Raw genomic sequence first — 18,352 nt, 5'->3', positions numbered from 1 at the left:
TCCAGGTTAATTTTTCTAAGTTTGTGGCCTTCAAGAGTTTACAAACCTCAAACTGTTCCAGTTGCTTTGGACCTTATATTGTGCCCTCCATTATTGTGCAGTTTTGATAGGGAGAAACTTCTCCCTTTTTGGCAGCTGTTCTCACATTGGCCTGTTTTGTTCTTTAGTGATTTCCTCTTGACTTGTTGGGGCTCTCATTCATATTCTCCAGTTTATCAGAAAACCTTGTGATTTCCTCCCCTTCATTCTGAGTATAATACTTACTCAATTATTATTATTATTATTATATAATTATTATTATAATTATTATTATATTAATACTATACCATGCAGGTTTTTTGGTTATTGTCTTTACACACATATTTGGGGATTTATAGAGGAACCCTTTTTACCAAGTTTTGTTGCAAATGTTGCTCAATCATTTTCAGGTTTGCTATCTCATTATATTGTATGATTTCATGTGGTGAAATGAGAAGTTTAAAAATTATGTCATTGATATCCCCAACATTTTCCTAGAATCCTCTCTTGATTCTTTTTTTTTTTTATTATTTTTTAAAGATTTTATTTATTCATTTGACAGACAGAGATCAGAAGCAGGCAGAGAGGCAGGCAGAGAGAGAGGAGGAAGCAGGCTTCTTGCTGAGCAGAGAGCCTGATGTGGGGCTCGATCCCAGGACCCTGAGATCATGACCTGAGCTGAAGGCAGAGGCTTAAACCACTGAGCCACTCCGGCACCCTAGAAGGACCCTATTCTTGGTGCAATGCTTTTGTTTTTGCTGTTTTGAAATTATTAATAATTTTATTTTTCAAGTTGTGTTTTGTAACTCTGATATAACAATGGATCATATGCTTGAGTAAAGAAGATAAGCACAGTATGCATGCCTCCTGTCATTCCTTTCCACTCTGTTCATTTGTAGCTGTTCAGATTCCCCACAAGCACAGAATTCCATTAGACCCCAAACTCAGAGTCACTGGTTTCTATAGTACACTAACCTTGTACTCACTGTAAGGCTTGCTGAATTCCCACAGAAAATAGATCCACTGGAGTTGTATGCCCTGGAAAGTTATGCTTTCCTTTACAACTAGAATTTGCTTTGAATGTGGAGGCAGTAACATGGTGTTCTAAGAAACAAAAATAACCAAGAAACCTTGTACTCTTACTCACATACTTCCCTGTCTTAGCCAAGCACTTGTGGTGAAAGTGACGATGGCATAGATGGACAGGGCAGAATAGGACAACCCATATTCCTTTTCCTTCAATTCTTCCTTGCTCTTCAGTAAACTGAAGGTATAGAGAATTGGTAGGAGGTGTTCATAACAAAAAGCAAAAAAAAAAAAAACAAAAAACAAACCCCAAAACAAAACAAAACCAAAACCAAAACCAAAAACAAAAACAAAACAAAACAGTTGAGTAGTTGGTATGGTGTTTCCACTATTCTGGTAGAAACAAAGTAGCAAAATAAACAGCATGTGACTATTATGATGGGAAGGCAAGATTTGGAGATTTAATGGGAAAAATTTTGCTTTATGTGATATTTTTGATTGGTCAAGAAATAATAGAATCTAGTTCACAAATTACAGATTTGGCCTTTGAAAGAAGAATAAATAGTTCTTCTCTAATAACTGGAGAAGGCAAGGATCTATATATCTATTATCTATATAGCTACATGTAGCTATATAGATATGTATTTGTAGATATGCTTAAGTGAAGCAGAATTTACGGGATTTCTTTGAGTAATTCTGTTTCCTCAATGAAAATGTTGGCAGGTTCTTCTTCTGAAAATGAGAATATGAGGGTGGCGGGCTATTGAATCCATAAGGAGAAAAGAATGAAAATTATTTCAGTTCCACTCTAGTTCATCAAGAAGTCTTTCCTGAGCCCCTAAAACATTTATGTTTCCTAGCACCATCTTCTTTGCTTTTATGTAACTTGAATTTTTATGTTTAATTTAAAGTTTGACCCAAGTCTGTTTTTACCAGTAGATTGTAAACCCTGTGAGGGTAAAGATCATGACTTTCTTATCAATAATTGTACCTATCACGGTGTTTTCTATACAGTAGACACTAAATTTGCAATTGCTGAATTAAATAATTAGACACATATTCGTATTGTGAAACTGTCATTCTGTGTGACCAAAAAATCAGAAGAATCTTAAAAGATAATTGACTCAAACTTCTAAGTCCCCTTTCTTCAGAATATCCAATTCTTTGGCCAGATATTATAAAATCTAGCCACTCTCATGTTCACATCTAGATTTCTGATTCCCCAAAAGAAACAAATTGTGAGGTCTCCACTATGAGAAGTGTTTTTTTTTTCTCCTTCAACACAGATGAGAAATTAAATCCCCTTTTATAATATTTTATCTCCAAAATCAATTGCACATGTCATAAATAGGAAATCTTAATGAAATTATTGATGAGATGGGCACAGTATTTATATCAGGCAATGCAAATAATTATAAATAGACTACTTTATTAATTCACTGGCCACATTTTCATTAGAATTTTCTTACAGGTCATTTTTCTTGAAAGTAACAGCATCTTACCTAATTGTTGGCCTATTTCTTTCCTCTCCTTCCAAATTATCTCTTTGTTATAATCCACCTCCAAATTCCAAACCTGGGTGCTCTTTGTTTCATTATAATATTTTTTCAAAGTCTTTCTGAATTTAAACATCTTATTAAACCACTTTGCTCACATGAAAAATTTCTAGTGTATTAGAGACTATAGATTCAGTCTACAAAATCATTTCAACCTACTATATTAGCATTGTATAGAAAAGCAAATCTTTTTTTTTTATTAACATACAATGTATTATTTGTTTTAGGGGTACAGGTCTATGATTCATCAGTCTTACACAATTCACAACACTCACCATAGCACCTCCCTCCCACCCCATCCCTCCTATCTGCCCACCCCTCCAGCAGCCCTCAGTTTGTTTTCTGAGATTGAGAGTCTCTTATGGTTTGTCTCCTCTGGTTTCATCTTGTTTCATATTTCCCAAAGCAAATATTTACTTAATACTATTTGGTAAACTACATCAATTTCTTATATTCCCATTTACATTTCAAAAATAGACTGAAAGAACATAGTTAAATGCCAACAGCATTAACATTTTCTATTTTCTATACCTGAATATTCAGATATTCAAATTAATTAAAAATTCATTCTGTATTTCATTTAAACATGTCACTCACTCAAATGGATATCCAGAAAGGATTTGATTTAGTCATGGGAATCACTCTTTTCACAACTTGGATACATGCTCCAGGAAGAAATCACAAATCACATCTTCCTCCAGAAGGAGTCATTGAACACACCTACTCATACTTTAATATGCTTTTTTTTTTTTTTTTTAATTTTAGCATTCTCTTTGTGGAGTTGCTGCTACACATTGGAGGAATCTAGTCATTTTTCCTGTGGAGCTAGTGACTCTGTGCAAGTTCTTTACCTGTTACATTATGTGAGTATTGCTTCTCTATTCCTTGGTGCTGTGTACTTCTTCATTTTATGTCATAAACTTTGTTATATTGTTTTAAACTTTCTTTTGGTCATTTAAAAATCTTCTCCAGCTTGGATTGTTTTTCCAAGTGCCTAGGAACTCATCATCCTTTCTAGTAAAATAGAAGGTAGAGAGGTATTTCTTAAAACCTTTTAACCTTTTCTACTAAAAGAAAAGTCAATTTGCATTTAAAGCACACTTAATTGGTATTTGCCTTGGGTAGGAATACATACATAGGACTCACTTGAAGTTTATTGGAACATTTCTTCAGCATCTCTAACCAATACTTCATTGAGGAAACTATAGTCTTTTGTTAATCTCTCTAGAATGGTTTCTAAAAATAATTTTGGAGATTGTTTATAGGTTCATACTGCTAATCTTGAGCTGATTTGATTTTATTTCTTTTCAAGATTTCCTATAGTAGAACCTACCATACCAATTTAATGGTGAATGTTCATAATAAGGTTTTAACTATACACAATCTCAAACACATAAAACTCAATAATCTCTTATGTGTTCTGAAAATAATGTATCAATATTTGAAGCATAATTATTTAAAATAATACTTAATACTAGAAGAAACTAAAATATTTTTTATGAATCTGGAAAATAGAATTTCTTTTCTAAATATGGAAACATGTTTACCACATGGTTCTATATTAATCATACCACATGCTGTATTTCCAAGGTTCCATTCCAAGATTCCATTCAGCTTTTTAAATTCTATATATATATATATATATATATATATATATTCTTTTTTAGTTCTGTATATAAAGAATAAATGGGCCAGAAAAAAGTGTTGGAAAGAAGCAATAGCAGATTCTATTTGAAATATAGTACTTAAAAATTTAGGCATGAAACTTTTAGTGGTGTTAATGAGGATGTTGTGGAATGAAATCTCCTCCGCTTTACTAAATCTACCTTTGTGTATAAGTGCGTAGTCAAGACTTAAAAAATCTGTCTTTAACTGATTCCGTTATGCTGAGGTGTTGCAGGAAAAGTGATGTGATATTATTTTTTATTGTAATTCCATGAAATACTGTATCTTCTATTGTTACATGATAAAATGATTCTTCCAGACGTTGTGTGTATGTATGTTTGTGTGAGAGACAGAAAGATAAGCCTAGTATGAAAAGCTACAGAGTGTCTCAAGATAGTATAATGCATATCTTCTGACCAGTAAATTACACATGGCAACGTTCATTGATGAAAGAGACTATGCTTCTTCATAGCTGCCAGAGCTAATAAATAGCTACAACCAGAACTGAAACTTTAACAAGGAGAAAGTACTATTCCCTCAATCAACTTACTTATTTTTAACTTAGTGTCCTTTATTTTCTTTTATCTCTAGCCCCATTTAATATAAGGATCTGCTATTACAGCAAGTACATAATTAATTTTTTTAGAAACCTGTAGTCTCTTGATGATTTTCTTTCCACCTTTTTTTAAAAAAATAATCCACCCTTAAATGATAAGAACTGTTTTAGAGGATATGCAGAAATATAAAGTGGATTTTTTTGACAGATTGAAGAAGTTCCACGATTTATGTGAATATCAATTGTGATAGTTATGACAGAATAAAAAACAAAGTAGGTACTTTAAGTTAACTTGTAAAGAGTATGCTTGATCAGCTTTGCCTCTTTTTCTTTCCATTATTTTCTTCACCTACTGAAGGAAGCCCTAGTTTGACCACCAGGGGGCATTGTATGCATGGTAGCCCATTGGTATCTTGCATTTGACCAAGTGCTCTGCCCAGTAGAAAGAAAGGAAATAATTTAACGAAATTTGGTGAATTTGGTGACAGGAACACAAAGAGGATGTGGAGAGAGGAGGAAAATAACCAGAGGTATTTCATAGACACCACTGGAAGAAAATATTGCTAGACTATCCTTGGTTTCTGTTCCAGTTCAAAAGTATCCTAAAAAGAATATACTTTTTCATGGAGGATTGAGTGCATCTGTGGTTATAACAACTTAAAGGTCCTAAGGAGCATGCTCTGGTTGCTATAAATATAGCAGTGGCAGTAGCAGGCAAATCTTTGGTTTGATTTTGAAATAATTGTAAAATCTACATTGGATTTGTAATAAGTGGAAAAATGAAATCAATAAGGTGCTCAAGTTTGGTGAAGTTGTAAAGTAATGATTGTATTTATTCTTTTTGAATTTTGAACAATTGACTATTAAAATATTTAATTCAAGTTTTCATGTTAAATTTTCATGTAAAGATTTTCCATTTATTTAATAGTACTTATTTTACACTGTTTTAAATACCATTTCATTAAAATGTTTACAGTACTTATGGTGTACTATTCAGCAAAATACTTTCTTAGATAAAATTTCACAGTTGACAGGAGTACTATATACCACTGAATTCAAGCATAATTGTCATAAAAACTCCAGTACTATGCAGTTCAATAATTTTTGAACACTATTTTTAAACTTCTGAGAACCAACTGGTTTTGAGATATATATATATCTATATATAGATATATATATAATGAACAAAAATAAACTACTACATGCAAACAACATAGACAAAATCAAATGTAAAATTACAAGCTGGGAAAATGTTTATAGCACATTGTCATAGACATCAGTTAGCAGAGGTCCTCTATCTACTATAACAAGATGACCTGCAAAATATCATCTACCTTCTAACAAAATTGGAAAATGGACAAACACTCAAACAATAAGGGAAAGATATTTCAGTATATGAAGAAATGCCAAAATCTCATTCATTAAAAGAGAAATAGAAACTAAAACTATGTTGAGATACCATTTTCACCTATAAGATCAGCAATATTTCAAAATTTTGATAACTCACTCTTTTGGTAATGATGCTTAAAACTGTCAACACTCATTCGTTGCTGACAGAAGGGTAAATTAGCATGAAAGCAATAGGCAGCCTCAATTAAAAAGTACTGATGTACCTTTGACCCAGTGATTCTGATTTTAAGAATTTGTTCCATATATTTTATTGCATAAATAAAAAATGATCTGTCAAATTTTACTCACTCAATGTCATCTGCTATAGCACACAACTGGGGGTAGTGTCTAAAAACCAAACCATAAGCGAATTGTTAGTTTTTTTTTTTTTTTGTCATTCATGCAACAAAATGTTATTTAAGTGTTAAAAATTTGTAAAACTCCTTTGTGTTCTGATATGAACAGATCTCTGAGATATACTCTTACATGAAAGAAAAAGACAGATTCAAAACAGTGTGTCCAGGAAACTATGGAAAAGAGAAGGGGAAAAAAAAACCCTTAAATTATATGTTATTGTATCTTGATAAAACCATTTGGAAGAATAAGCAAGAAGTTCAATAAAATTATGTAACAGAAATAAAATTTGGACATTTAAAATTATGTCATCAGGGTATATTTCAGTTTTCATCAAATTTCCATGCAAGTAGTAGACACTTGATGAATATGTAGATGGCAGAAAAAATAGAATAGATGTGTTCATTTCTTCATTTTACCAGTATTGAGGGATTTATTATGTACTAAGGTACAGCATAGACATTAGGAATATAACGATGAATCAGACACAGATTTTTGCCCTCCAGGAGCATAGTGTTTAAGGTTAGGAATGGGGATGACCCACTTCTTTCTTATCTTATTATTATAATTCATTGTGATCAGTGTTAAGATAATAGTATTTACAAAGTGTTATGGGATTTGGAAGAAGAGTTCTGAATTAGACATCTGAATTCAAATGCCTTCTCTATGATAGATTTTTTTTAAAACAAAACTTTAAAAAATAAGCAGCATTTAGTTGGTTCCTAATATAATACTTGGGACACAATTTTAATAAAATTCTGTGAATGTTTGTTTTTATCCTCCCAAAGTGCAAATGCCTCCAGAATGACAGATTTAATTTTATCTAAGAGAAACTACTAAACTTTGTAGTTGGTTGTGAAGAAACAAAGCAATAAGAAAGAAAAGCAACACTACAATGACAAAATAAATTCTTTGGTTAACCTGAATAGAAAAGGTCTCTTAAGAAAGCTTAATTTTTTCTTTGACTGTCCAGTCACATAGAAATGTATGTACAAAGAATACTGCTAAGCCTCTTAAGAAAAAGATGTTCTCAAACTGTATACTGCAAATCATTGTCAAATTCAGAGCTATTCTTTATCCTGAGAATGACTACAAATAAAAATGCTTTAAGTTCTTCACATCACTGGGCATCTGGGTGGTTTAGCTGATTAAGTGTCTGCCTTCTACTTAGGTCATGATCCCAGGGTTCTGGGTTCAAGGTCAGATCAGGCTCCTTGCTCAGCGGGGAGCCTGTTTCTGCATCTCATGCTGCCAGTTGCTCCCCCTGTTTGTGTGTACACTCCTTCTCTCTGTCCCTGTCAAATACATTTAAAAAATCTTAAGAAAAATTCTTCATATCAGTTTATATTTTTTGAAAACTCATTATTGACCAACTAGATGGATTAGGAAGAAAGTATTCTCTCTTTTTTTAATTTCTCTCAAAATTATGAGTGCTATTGTGTGTCTGGATAATAAATGTGACAGTGGGATCAAGACTGCCATGATTCTCAGAAAGGGTGAGATAACACTTGCTCTCTTGGGTTGCCATTCTCAGTACACATTATCAGCTGTTAGATAAGCATTATACATAAAGAAACCAAAGACTTTTAGATCATGTTGTCAGCTCTTATGCTCAGCCCACAGAGACCATGAACTTTATCTTATTTGGATGAATGAGACCAATGAATATTTTGCCCTTTTGATTTTCATGGGAAAATGGATTCTTAAGAATTCTTTTTGAGGTTAAAACTTTTTTTTTTTTTTTTTTTGGAGAATAGATGATATTCAGTTTGAGTGTTCTACTGGTAAAACTCATAGTTGGAACATAAGTCAGTCATTAGAGTTGGCAATGCATGGAAATCAACAGAAGACCCCCAGGGTAGACTAAATGTTTGTGTATTCACAAAATTTGCATGTTGAAATCCTAACCCCCAATGTGATGACACTTTTAGGAGTTGATTAAGTCATGAGGGTGGAGTACTCTGAATGGGATTAGTGCTTTTAAAAAATAGCCCCAGGAGAGCTCCCTTGCCTCCTCTGCCATGTAAGGACATGGTGAGAAGATGTCCATCTATGAACCAGAAAGCAGGCCCTCACCAGACACCAAATCTACGGTACCTTGATCTTGGACTTCCCGGCCTCCAGAAATGTGAGAAATAAATTCAAGCTGTTTATAAGCCTGATATTCTCTTATAATAGTTCAGATGGACTAAGATATCAGTCTTATAAGAAGAAGCACATGTCCATTTTTATCAAAGATTTAAATTATGAATATGGTACATATTAAAATACAAGTAATACCTCAAACACAGTTCATTGTTATGTCTCAATTCTGTCAATACCAACTATCTTACCTGGTAATCTCTTTTTCACACTTTGACCTGATTCTATTCTTTACCAGTTCTGCTTCTCCATGCGACATCTCTACCACTTCTTAGTATGTGTAGAATTACAGTTAAGAAATTTTTTGGAAAAATTGCAAGCCAAAAGGAAAATTACAGAATATAATTCTGTGTAAATCTTCAGTCTCAACGTAGTATAATGAGCTTTTGCTTTTTTGACCACCCAGTATCCATTTACTTTCTCTCTATAAGAGACGAATTCCTTTAGAATTCATATCTGCTCTTTGGCCTATGTGTTTAGTGATTTGGCAGCATTGCTTTGTTTAGCATAAATCAATCAATAATCTTCTACCCTACAGGATTCTATATTGCTCAAAATGTTTTACAATCTGGAGTGGGAGTCAGACATGAATGGCTTATGTGCTAATTATATAGCTGTAGGAGTAGAGGAGAAAGAAGCAGTTATTTTAATATGGAAGAATACAAGAGCTTCTTATTCAGGATTCATTGGAGTCCATCTCCCTGTAGCTTTGATATAATGTATGTTGTTGTTGTTGTTGTTCTCAATAATGTCTTACTGTTCAGTTTATAACTTGTGAGTTCTGTAATAGGAGCAGTGCCAGTCTTCAACATCCTGATGTTCAATCATGCACTTCTTGTGAAGGTGAAAGGCAGTTTATTTGGATCTTGTCCTTGTCATCCTTGCATCAGGAACACCACAGTTGCCTTACAAATCTTACATGATACATTTAATTGGCAAAATTGATTGATATTCAGAATCCTCATTTCAGAGTATTCTGGTAAATGCAGTTTTTAGCTTTTAGAACTTATGATTCAGGAAGACATACTTGAAGGAGGTGGGCATGAAATCTGAGTGCAAGGCAGTCATAACTAACACAGGGAAGTATTTAAGATGTCTATATTGGTATATTTGACCATGAATTTAACATAGATCTTCAGATTTGAAATCATAATGCTTTGGTGACAGTATACATCTTAGAGGTGAAAAAGAGAGAATAGAAGGGGAACACATACTTGATGGAGGAAACCATGTGGTCAGGGTGGTAATGAGCTTCACATTGTTGTGCGTGGTTCATCTTGAATCCCGAGCATTTTTTTCCCCTGAAAATGTGTTCTTTCTTTTCACATTTCAAAATAGAATTTATCTTAATGGTTATTCTATCTGGTTATGCTAATCAGTGCCTTGCAATTTCTTTTATTTGAACAGTATTTCCATAGGATCTTAATATGTGCTGTATGAGAAAAAAAAGTTCTTTGTGTTCAAATAAATTTAGGGCATCTTAATTTATCCAAAGGGTTATTGCCTGCTTCAGATTTCTCCACAATTCAATCCACCTCTGGCTGCTTCTTATCCAGTTACCTAAAGGTAGATAAGTCAAAACTATTTTATAAGGATAGTTTTCTTAACTCCTTTTATTTTTCTTGCACTATACCAAGCACATTTTGATTGAATTCATCCATTACCAGTATACAAATGACTAGCAAGACTTCAAGACTCCTTCGAATGCCTCTGCTAGTTGTAGAATTGCTTCATTTTTCTGGGGGGAGGTGCATGTGTGTGGGATTGCCTTATTTCATGTGCCAAGGTGAGTGCTCATATATGTGGTTAATAAATTATTAGATTATTAAAATAAAGATAAGAAATGTCTTTAGTGTATGTCATAGAGTTTTGCTTTCTTGAAAAATAATTTTTAACTCTGGGCTATGTAAACATTTTGATAATAAGTAGGTAAAAATAAATTAGACAGGGGCGCCTGGGTGGCTCAGTGGGTAAAGCCGCTGCCTTCGGCTCAGGTCATGATCTCAGGGTCCTGGGATCGAGTCCCGCATCGGGCTCTCTGCTCAGCAGGGAGCCTGCTTCCCTCTCTCTCTCTCTCTGCCTGCTTCCCCATCTGCTTGTGATCTCTCTCTGTCAAATAAATAAATAAAATCTTAAAAAAAATAAAATAAATTAGACAAAATGATCCCTAAATCACAGTAGTATTGGAAGATACGTTGTTCCAGGGATTTCTCCATGAACATGCAGTTCCGGCCTTCTGAGCTAAGAATGTAGCTGACAAGCAAACATACCTCAGAAGCTAGAATAGTATATCCTTCTGGAGAGATTTGGAGATGAAAGCTCTTCTCTCTCCTGTACTCTAGTAGAGATTCTCTCCCCCTTTTCCCTGAGAGAGTATTGCTTAATGAATAAGATCTCTTTATCTAGGGGAGGGGATAGGCAGCTATCCAGCTGTCCCATATAAAAAGAATCTTCCCATTTTCTGTTTCCTGTAGTACAACTCCCTGCACACACAGCTAAACAACTGGTCTTCATCCCTCTGCCTTGTAGGAATTGGGGGGATTGTTCTGACTGCTATTTAGCTAAGAGTAATGAATGGTCTGTTTCTCTGGAGCAGGGGTCTTGTGTTCTTCTGTCAGTATATGTACATGAAAGTGTAGCAAGCTAATTTGCTAGCTGATAAGCAGAGTAAAATCTTAGACCTTCAGGGTCTACAGTATCTGAATGCTTCAAACGTGTATTTTGTGTTCATGCTTCATTCTTATCATATATGAGCTGTGGTATTCTCTATTGTATCCACTCAAGTAAGCCAGAAAAACGTGATGAAGAGCTTACACCAAGCAGTGACACTTTATTTCCACTCTCTCTTCATTGGTCAAAGTAGAGTGGGGAAGTATAATAATCAGGAAGGTAAAGAATCAGGAAAATTTGGTGAATAGAACTAATGTTTTCCACAGATACTTAATTCATCAGCTGGATTGATCTGTACTCTTACTGAAGACATTTAGGCTAAACAAGATACAGTGTGTTAGGAAAATGTGAGGTCCTCTTATTGAGTTCAAATAAGTAAATTTGTAGGTTCAGAGCGAAAGAATCATTGTTAAGCCACAGAACATCAGGATTTTTATTGCTTATTCAGTATTCAAGATTTATTACTTATTGCTTGATTCAATGTATGTATGTTACAAGAGATCAAAATGAAGACCTCAAAGAAGGCATTTGTGCTTGGAACATAAGAGAATATAAGTTAGAATGATTATGAAATGATTTTATATAGAAGGTAGTGATTTCTCTGTCACAGCATTTATTATGCTCGCCCTGAGTTATTGGTGATTCTATAGATAGAATTAGCATGGTTACTAATAGTAACACGAATTCTCCTCATCCATAAAGAAGTGAACATCTTGCTAGTCCAGGTTGAGATATAGACCCTGCATCCTATTTTTTTCTTCCTTTATATTCACATCATGTAGTAGAGTCTAGGTTGGTTAAGTGTTCAGTATGTTTGTGATTGCTGATTCACTATTCTTTCCCATGAAGGTTGATTTTGTCATTCTGTAAGAAAAATTCCATCATTGGCTGTTTTCCTAGAAAACTTAGCCCTATATTCAGTGTATAGGCCTGGATTAAAAAGGCTTCTTCTTTTCTTTTCTCTTCTTTTCCTTTCTCTTCTCTCTCTCTCTATCTTTCTTCTCCCCGCCACCTCCCAATTCAGAGTGTTATTCTGAATGTCCTTTCAAGCTTTGGTAACCTTGCCCTAAAGCACAGGAATTTTGTACAATAGCAGAGCCTGGAAAGGATCTATAGCTAAAATTTATCAATAAGACAATCACTAGCAAAGAACCATCCAGGGTTTTTATGGAGAACTTGGTATGTATGTAAAAATTGGGTAGAATAAGAATTGAAAGAAATGCTAAGACACAGAGAAATCATGTACATACAGTTCAAATCTACATGCTATAGTTGAATTTTTTTTTTAAACTGACAACTATATTCTTTTTCTGACTATAGATTTAAAGGGTATGAAGACATAAGTGACCTTTTTAAAGCAATTTGTAAAATTAACTCTGAGCTAGCTCTTCTCTTCTCTGCCACGAGAAAGCTCCCTTGCCACACACAAAACTGCAGTGGCTAAAAAGGTTAAATAAAATTAGTAAAATGCTTCAGTTTGAATTTTTAATGATACCATTTTCAAAAGCATGAGCTTGACTCATGTTTTTCTCTACCCGCCCTTTCTTTTACATCACATTCATGTTCCATTATATATAAGTAACTAAATTGCATCCCTCGAAATATTTTGAAAATTTTCAACTAATCTGTGTAGGCAGATTCCACTTTACCCAAAAGCAATCTTGCAAAACACCAATTATCTGGAAATCTTTTTCAATGAATATTTCATTGGGCTATATATTTTTTCTCTTCCTAGAGAAAATAAAATTTCAAAAAAATTGTTTTTCTTATTTTAATAAGAAAAATCAAACTTATATAACCTTAAAGGTTTATGTCAATCATAAAAAAGTGTGCTTCATATCTTTTATGGCCTAGAGTCTATATATGTTCCCTGTAGGAAATAAATGGAATACTCAGCATAATTGGGGAAAGTTTAATAAACATATTTTTTAAAAGGGTCAGGATAGGTTAAGTAAAAAAACAAAACAATGGAGGGTGTACTATTAGGGGCTAGCAATAGAAGGACACTTCTACTACCTTAGGATTGAAAGGACAGGAAAGGAAGCATATACAAAGACTTAGAGTATAGAGGCCACCCAAGAACAAGTACTGCATAAAGTGGCACAGCCAATCTATAGGAAAGTATTTACTTGGTCTTCACTTTTTTTCTGCCTTGCAATATGTGGCTTGGGATGCCCATATATTTTCCTTTCACTTCCCTTCCCTTCCCTTCCCTTCCCTTTCCTTTCCTTCCCTTCCCTTCTTTTCTTTTTCCTTTCTTTTCCTTCCCTTCCCTTCTTTTCTTTTTTCTTTCCTTTCCTTTTCTTTTCTCTTTTTTTCTTTTCTTTCCTCTTTTTTCCTTTCTTCCTCTTTTCTTTTCTCCTTTATTTTCTTTTTTTCCCTTTCTCTTCCCTTCCCATTCTCTTCTTTTCTTTTTGTTTTCTTCTTTTCTTTTCTTTTTCACGCAGGAGATTAAGTCCAGTCCCTACTATTCAGTCTTTCTGGAAGTAGAAGTCCTGTCAGATTCCATTTTAATTTCTGATTTGGATGTGTGATTTTTTTTTTCTTTCTAAAAAATATTATTTTAAGCATGCTTAAAAGTATAAATAATACTAAACAATATTCTATTTTCTCCTACTAGTGTTAGCGAATCACAATTTTCTGTCTAAATGGTAGAGTTATTTTGAAAATAAAATATACTACAGAATAATGGTTGTTAAGCAGGCTCTTCATTTAGTCAATAAGCTCATTAAAGTTGTACTCATTAGGGAAATAGAAATTAAAGCTATAAGAAGATACCATTATCTTTCCAAATTAGTGTTTTTGCTTTCTTTGGGTAAATACCCAGTAGTGGAATTATTGGATCATATGGTATTTCTATTTTATTTATTTATTTTTTTCCAAAAGAGCAGTGCTGTATGTATATATGTATGTATGTATTTATTTATTGCAAAACGGCAGTGCTGTATTTTTAATTTTTTGAGGAGCTTTCCCAGATAACTAAAATTTTAAAAAATGATAATACTAAGCATTTGAAAGAATGTAGAACTGGAACTCTCATTGTCTGCTGTAGAGAAATAAATTGTGACTATGATTTACGTTGTAGTATGTATAAAGTCTCAACGCAGATATATCTTATTATGGGGAAATTCGCTGCCATATATATATATATATATATATATTCAAAGGAAATATGAATATATATTCATCAAAAAATATGACCATGATAGTCCTAGGAACACTCTTCATAACTGCTATAGACTGGAACAACATAGATATCCTTTGACAGTACAATAATTTAATGAATGAATAAATATATAAATATTAACATGCAGATTAAAATCCTTTAAAGCAATGAATATTAACAAAATACTGCTATCAAACACAGTAAGCACGAATCTCCTAAACATAAATGAACTTCAGTGAAAGAAGCCAGACACAATAGGGCACATACGTTATGATGCCATTTAGATAAAATTCAACAACAGGCAAAACAAGTCTGTGGTGAGTAAATCGAATGGTTGAAATGATCTTGACTTTTGAAGACACTGTTCTATTGTCTTCTATGTTCTTATATTGCTGTTGAAATAGCTGTTAAGATAGGACAGATGGGATAGCTTCTGACTATTGATATTCTATATCCAGAACTGGGTGATAATAACATAATTGTGTTCTCTTTATGTAAAATTTTTGAGTTAGCTACTTAAGATTTGTGTACATCTTAAGGTACATTTTATTTTATATTCTTAAATATTATAACCAAATATAACTGATGCAATTAAAAACCCAGATTTCTTTCTCTCTCCATATATATATACCATTATTGTGAACCTGAAATTAATTCTGTAAAGATTTTTATACTCTTGTTATATATTGACAAATAGGTATAGACCTAAAAATAATATGTAGTGCTTTTTGAGTTTCTAAAAACATTTTCTATAAGAGCATGAAACCGTATGTGTAATTTATTAATATTTTATTCAATATATTTTGAAATGTATTCATATACATGTGTTTACATACTCTTTATTCATTTTAATTACTGATAATTTTTCATTGGTAAAATATACCAAAATGTATTTATCTCTTCTCTTCTTGTAGATATTTAGGTTGTTTCCAATGTTTCCTTACCTATATGGTATTGCAATACATACGTATCCATGGACTTCCCATTATAAACATCCTGAGGATAGAAATCCTGGGTCATAGGCTACTGTATTAAAATTTTTCAGACTTTATGAATGTATCTCCAAATACATTATTCCAAGTCACATATTTTGAAATATTTAAGTGAAATGGTTATGATCCCAATCCCTAATATTCAGAAGTATATTCTTCATCAGAGGTCCTTTCTCTAAGTAATTTCTGAGGATAAAGAGAATAGTTACATAATTGGTTGGTGAAATTTTCATTCATCTTGCACTCCTACTTTGAGTTACTTCTCCCATAGTTTATTGGCCCTACTCTGTCCTGGAGACCACAATTCCAGAACTACTAACCAATGGACATTTCCTCAGACCTCATTATCCTTCTTTTCAGAGCTTTCCCGTACTGTGCCTCAAGTCATATTTTCCTAAAGAAACGTTCCACTCAAAAATTATTGTGAGGAAATTTCTCTCTCTCATTCAGTCCCAAATGCATTACATTTCTAGAGACAAACATATCAGTCCCAAATGCATTACATTTCTAGAGGCAAACATATTCCAGAACAGTTGGTAACAGGTACAGTTACCATCTTGGCCTAAGTCCTTATTAAGTAATTATAATGTATTCTGATATGGTCCCCATGGCCTGACCTAATAAATATTTTTATAGTTATCTTGTTATATAGATATTTAGTTAATTAGTTTATGAAAGAATAAAATGAATGAGAAAGGAATCATCTGCTAAATACATAAATACATACATACATATATATATATGCATTTTTCCCTTTCTAAACAAACTATCATATTTCTCTGATCACTACAAAAAAGTGTTTGACCATGTGTGGTAGGCAGAATAATACCCCCGAGCCACCTCACTCCACAAATGCCCACATTTTAGTCCCTGGAACCTAAGAATACATTACCTTTTAAGGCAAAGGGTTTTTGCAGTTGTGAATATATTAAGGATCATGAGATAGGGAGATTGTCCTGAATTATCTGGGTGGGCATAACATAATCTGAAGGGTACTTGCAAGTAAAAGAGCAAGGCAGACAAGACAGAATCAGAGAAGCAAATGTGACAAGAGTAATATGATTGCTGACTTTAAAGAAGGGAAAGACCATGAGCCAAGTAGTCTGATAGCCTCTACAAGATGGAAAATAAAGGAAACTGATTTTCTCTTGGAGCCTTCAGAAGAAGCACAACTCTTGTCAATATCTTGGTTTTAGCCCAGGGAGACATTTCAGAATTCTGACCTCCAGAATTCTAAACTAATTAATTTGGTTATTTTAAGTTAACAAACTTGCTGTAATTTGTTACAGTTAGCAATATGAAACTAATACACTGTGTTTGCATTTCATGGATTCTATGTGTATTTTTATTTTTATGTATTTTGCCCAATATTCACATTTTTATTCAATACCAGAACATGTTCAAGTATTACCTCTTTTTATAATGCTTATTACATTGTCACAATCTGCTTCATATCATATAAATATGCTTTTATTTTGTTTCATGGATTTTCTTTTGTTTTTTATTAAGTTTTTGTTACTGCTTTTAAAAACTATATAATTTTTTTAGTTAAGTTTTTACAGGAATGTGTTTAGATTTTACTCCAATTATTTAATTTTTCTTTATCTCAAGGATAAATATAAATGATTATAGATATGATTATATAATTTTACATAAATGGATGAATACAAGCATATTGTTGGTATTCATGGTCCTTTTAAAGCAGCTTTGGTATATTTTATTTTATTTTACTATTTTATTTGTCTTGTACTATATCCTGGTAATCCAGTGACAACCTAATATTTATCCTTTCATATTTACCTCATACTCATATCACCATATACATACACAAACACAATCTCGCACAGATGTATAGCCTTTTTATCAATATTTTACATAATTTTCTTGTATGCTGTTTATTCTCTATCTTGCCATTTTCTAATTCCCATAAGCTGTAATAACTGTTGTTCTCATTCAGTGATTAATGTTTGACTTCATCAGTTCACTCAGGTTCTTGGTCCAGAAGTTTGACTTTCTCAACACTTTTGGATCTCTTGCCCCATGAAGATACCCAAGATTCAGTCTCTGTGATCATGAGATTGTGTATCTTCCCAATATTCTCCATCCCCAGGAGATGATAATATCCATTTCCATGTAATATTTAGCAGTAGTAATTTTTTTCAACTTTTTCCATAGAAACCCTTTATATAAGGCTCCAACTTCAATCAAGGATTCCAATTCTAGTCTACCAAATCAAATGGATCACAGCCATTCTGATCTTGTAGGATCAAACTTCCAGCAGTCACTGCCTGATCCTGGATCCAGAAACCAGATTTGCAAATGCAGTCTTGTTACTCCCTCCAAAATTTTTCCTTTTTTCCCCCATCTATGGGGCTATATGTGTTCTTCAATCTGGCCTCACTTTTTAAATTCCTTTCTTTTTTATATTTTATTTATTGTTGAACTATGGTCAAAGCAGAAAGTGTGCATGAAAGAATAATCTCTGTGCTGGCATGACTGGGAACTGCTGACTTTTTCTGATAGTTACTTCCCCCCTCTTTTGTAACATTTTAAATCTTCTTTGTTTTCATGGTTCTGCAGTTTTATATTTTTGTTCTATGGTGCATGATTTTGTTATTCTTTGAACTGGTTATTCTTTGGACTGTAGTAATTTTAAGATCTATTTCCTTCAGTTTGGAGTAACATGGCTGTTCTATTCATTTCTTATTTTTCTTCCTATCATTTTTCTTGCTCTATCTTTCTAGAATTCCTATTAGTTGAAATTTGTATTTTCTTGATTAATTATCTTGTCTTTCATGATCTCATTAGTGTAAGATGA

The sequence above is a fragment of the Lutra lutra genome, chromosome 1, assembly GCF_902655055.1.
Source record: "Lutra lutra chromosome 1, mLutLut1.2, whole genome shotgun sequence".
NCBI lineage: Eukaryota > Metazoa > Chordata > Mammalia > Carnivora > Mustelidae > Lutra > Lutra lutra.
Note: the sequence above shows the minus strand (reverse complement) of the source record.